Source organism: Palaemon carinicauda, chromosome 1, assembly GCF_036898095.1.
Source record: "Palaemon carinicauda isolate YSFRI2023 chromosome 1, ASM3689809v2, whole genome shotgun sequence".
Classification (NCBI taxonomy): domain Eukaryota; kingdom Metazoa; phylum Arthropoda; class Malacostraca; order Decapoda; family Palaemonidae; genus Palaemon; species Palaemon carinicauda.
The window spans coordinates 144,456,341-144,461,340 of record NC_090725.1 but is presented as its reverse complement, the minus strand read 5'-3'; positions in this window follow the sequence as shown (position 1 = coordinate 144,461,340).

Sequence of the window (5,000 nt, the reverse complement as noted above, 5' to 3'; positions counted from 1 at the left end):
CAGACATGTTCCTATACTCGCACGTGTTTATGGTCTTTCTATGCCAGTCCATACCAGCAAATTTTCTTAGCTATTAATCAATCGTCTTCTCTTCCTTTCCGTGTTCCTTTTGCAATCTCTAGGGACCCATCCTGTTATTCTTATGTCCATCTGTTATTTATTATTCTCATTATATGTCCTGGCCATGTCATTAAATATTCAATAATGATGCTAAAAAAAAGACCCACTCACTCCTAACTGTTTGAGGTGGAAAACATGGGTCTCATGATTAACATGGTCCAAGCCAGCGCTAAAATTAAGGCCAATCATACGAACTTCCTGATCACAATCAAGGGATTTCTGTACAGCATTAGAGATTGTAAGAAGGGCATCACATGCTCCAAGGCCTTTAATAAAGCCAAATTGCAAAGCAGGGAACAGATGATGCCATCCGCAAACCTATTTAGACATTTTGCCAAAAGACGTTTAAAAACTTTAGATAATATGAGAGTTATGGAAATTGAGCAATAATCAGCTGGACTTCGAGCTACAACAAACACATTTACATAATGGGGTAACACTACCAATTCTCTAGCACGTGCTAAAATAACGTCTTCTTGCTAACTTGTTCAAAACAATAAATAACTTATGAGCTAGAATATCTGCAGTCCTTGTAAAAAAACAAAGGAAAAATACCATTCGGGTCTACTCCATAAGCATAAGTCCCTCAAGAGAGCTTTAATTTCCCGATATCAAAAAGATAAAGTAGTTCGTTTAGCTTCAGGAAAACTGGAATGAGGAAGACAGAGTTTCTCATTAGGCTACTCTGCTTCCTGTCAAACACATCAGCCAAAAAGGTTGCCTTTTCATTTGGCCAGTGAGTGAAAGCCACCTGAGTTCAAGTAAAGGATGAACTGTTATGTCTACACCAAGAGTGTAGATTTAAGGGTAACCATCTTATGTTCCTGGATTGTACCATAGAGTTCTTACCTGATTATAGTTCTTTCAAGTTAAATCTGATCTGTTACCCTTCCTAAGATAATAGGCCTGATGATTTTCCTGAGTTTGGTCTCTTAACCTTCCCAGAGCTTAGGAAAAGCTTTGGGAGCTCAGGTCTAAAGTGATGGGTTCTTCGAGTTGGCGTTTTAACCGCCCTTCTAGGACAAAGCAGCAAATCGTCTCTATAGCTAGTTTCTTCTTTATGGTAGGAGATGGAAAAGGTCTTGAACCTAGGGTCTTGAATCACTGGGTAGTATATTCTCACCCTGAACTGCAGGTTAAATGAGAAAGTGACCATCTTCCATCCCTTGGTATGATTAACACCATACAAAATGCCATGTAACTCTTTGAATCTCTTCACCGATATCGAGCTGAGCAGAAAGACAGCTTTCAGTGTCAAATTACGATCTTACGCACCCCACCCTCAAGAAGTTTGTACACAACTCTCGTTGGTCCACAGACCTATGCAAGGTCCTATTCAGGAGGTAGATGTTCTTTTGGAGGATAGGACTGTGAAGCTCCTTGGAGCATGGACAGTTCCCACAAAATAGAAATTTCTAAGCCCTTCAGTTTGAGTATCTGGCTCAGTGCTGAGTGATAACCCTTTCTTGTTGTGACTGAGAGGTGCTTCTCCCAATGAAGAAGGACTAAGAAATCAGCAATTGCTTGCAGATTTGCTCAAACTATGACATTAATCGTAGATGGCCCTTTTCTGGTGGACTGTTGTATGGGATCTGCTCAGATATCCAGACATCTCTCTGAAGTGTCTCGGGAAAACCTTATGTTCAGACTGGATGCTGGATAACAGCCCTGCTTGGTGAAAGAGACACCTCAGAATTGTGGAATCCCTGCAGGTAGGTCTGACAAAGAAAGTTGGGCCACTGGGGCCCCAATGAGAAGCATCAACAGATACTGAATTATTTGGTATGTGGTCCCTTGAAAGCCGCCAGGGTCATCCTGACATTTGGGGTCTACAACACTTTAGGTAACCCAACGAAAAAAAGACAGAATGGCAAAAATGTATAAACATCCGGAAAGTTGGAATGTGTCCTCCATCACTATTGTCTAGTCTGGATTAGAACACAGAACACTGGAAGTTTCTTGTCTAGGTGTGTAGTGAATAAGTCGTTCATTGGGTAATCAAAAAGGGCAAGAAGTTTTCCGCTACAGCTGTTAAAAGGGACCATCTACCCCTACTACCTAGCCTCAATAGTAGAGTATGCTCGCTAATATATTCCCCTTGTGTATTGCTGACAGTCTCGGTGGAATGTCGAACATTCAAGGTATGTCTGCCCTGCCAAATTGCAAATGTCCTATGTTGATGGAGGCTACTATGGTTATGGTGTCCTCATCATTCTATAAAACTTTCAGACAAAAAAGTGTGGTTCTTAATTCAAGGAGGTTGTACTGCAGACTTTCTCTTCTTCGGACACAATCCTGAGATGGTATCGTCCCTGAGAAATGTGTCCCCACCGTGAATAACAGCATCTTCGTAAGAGGGAAATCGAGAGACTCCCCTTGGTGGGGTTTCCATCAACCATCCACCCCTTAAACCCCCCACACTTGCTGTGGCCCATTATTGGCCAGGGTTGGTGACAAGTGACCAGTCATGCTGTTGGTGGAGGGAACTATGGGGAAAGTGTTTTTCTAATGATTAAAGATGTCTTAGAACACCTTGCCACTGACATGCCTGTAAATATTGAACTATAATTCCCCAAGCTTGTTGATATTTTTTTGAAAGACTACCGCTGCTACCGAATCTATCAACATCCCAAGATACTCCGTCCTTTGCATGGCCTTGAGACAAGGCTTATTCCAGTTGACAAGTATCCAGAGATTGTGGTCTGTCTCGATCCTAGAGCACCATTTTCCTGAAAAGAACAGGATCATCCAATCGTCAAGATACCACAAAAGACAAATCTTGGCCAAATGCACCCAGGCCGAGACTAATGTGAACACCAGTCGAGAGGTGGATAGTTTGAAGCACAAGCCTTTGACCTGATGCACCACTTCATTGAGGACAAAAAGGAGGCCCTTTCTACTCAATCAGTGGATAGCACCTGAAAATACATGGCCTACAGGTCAGAACAAGTAAGAGGTCCTCTCCTTTGGTTGCAATCTGCCTGTCATTACACCTGGAATGGAAACTGTAGAGCAAATTCCTTCAAAGGAGAGAGGGGAAAGGTTGGTCGCCTGTCAACTTCTCCACTGTAGAAGCCTGGAGACCCACCTCAGACCACTTCTTGTGCATTGGATTCCTTTATCATTACTCTCATTGCTGAATCGATAAAAAGTGGCAATAAACTCACCAAAACGTCTTGGGAATATCCCGGGGCAGTAGAGAGATGATAACGGCTGCCAACTCACTGACCTGTAGTGCTCATGCTTGTCTTGTAAAAGACATAGCCTAGCAGATGGAGTGCACACTCCCATACCTACTGTAGTACCCTAAATCGTTCCAAAGTAAAGCTTGGTATGGTACTACTTAACCAATGAAAACATGCGAAGGAACCAGTGGTTGTTCCGGTCAGTCATCCTGTGCTTCAGTGACATCTTCCTTCTGTTCGGGTAGGACTTTTCTAAATAGGAAAGCTCTCATTGCTTCCTACTCTTCTGAAGAGCAAGAGAAAAAACAAATGTTAAGGATTGGAAAAGGAGGTCAGAGGCCTTTATTCCTACTGGTTGTGCCTCTCCTCATCTTTATAAGAACCGAGCACCAGTAGTGGGCAAGTCTCAGGGCTATACTGTGCACTTGTTCTCATGAGAACAGAGTACTGAAACTGAAAGCACGTAACAGAAAGGTAGATAGAATATATAGGTTTCATACTACTGAACTTTTAGAGGAGCACAGAGAAATATTTGCAATTGAATATAAGAATCGATTTGCAGTCTTCAAGATTTTAAAAGACGAAGAGCAGACAATTAATGAGGAATGTTGTGATATTAAGAACATATATCAGTCAGTAGGTAGTGAAGCCTTGGGACACGCCGTTACAAGGAGAAAGCCATGGATATCAAATGATACCTGAGATACTTAAATGAGACAAAAACACAAATTGATTGTTGAACGTTTTCGAGGAAGTAATGAAAATTACAAGGCAGAGCATGCTAAGTATTGATATTGAGGTCAAAAGAAAAGAAAAGCTAAGAATGACTGGAGAGAATATTTTGACAGTAAAGCATATGAGGCTGACAAAGCTATGAATTCAGGAAGTGGCTCATAGAATTAATGAAATCTCTATGGGGAAAAGAAGAAGTATATACCCATCAAAAAGAGAGATGGATCTCTTATAACAACTTTAGATGAAGACAACTCTGGATGGAACACTTTAGTGAGGTTATGAATGGGAGATATGAAGGGAATCATTTGATTGATATACCTGAAGCTGATGAAGACCTTGATGTGCCCATGAATGAATTCAGTGTTTGAAGTCGAACCTACCCTCAAAACACTAAAGAGATGGAAAGCCCCTCGATATGATGGAATAGCAGCGGAGATGATACTGACCGAAAATTATGTGACTCCCGGAGTACTTACAAGATTATTTTGTAGAATGTGGCATGAAGAGGCAAAACCTGATGAATGGGAGTTAGGAGTGTTGGTGAAAATGGCAAAAAAGGACCTGAATGGTAGCAATTACAGAGGCATAACACTTACGTCAGTTGTTATGAAAATATGCAGTATGCTTAATCTAAAGACACTGGAGAGATAGATTGATGAAAAGCTGAGAGATGAACATGCAGGATTTCGAAAAGGTAGAAGTTGCACTGACCAAACTTTCATTTTGAGACATGTACAGCAATGCATAGAATATAGAAATTAACTTTTGATGGCATTTGAAAAAGACTTTGATAGTGTGCACCGGTCAGTCTTATGGAGAGTCCTGCGTTATTATGAAATTCCTCTTAAACATGTAAATTTGATTAAGTCTGTTCATGAGCATAGCAAGAGCAAAATTAATGTTAATAGAGTCTTATCAAATGAGTTTCCAGTGAACAGCGGAGTACTCCAAGGGATAGGA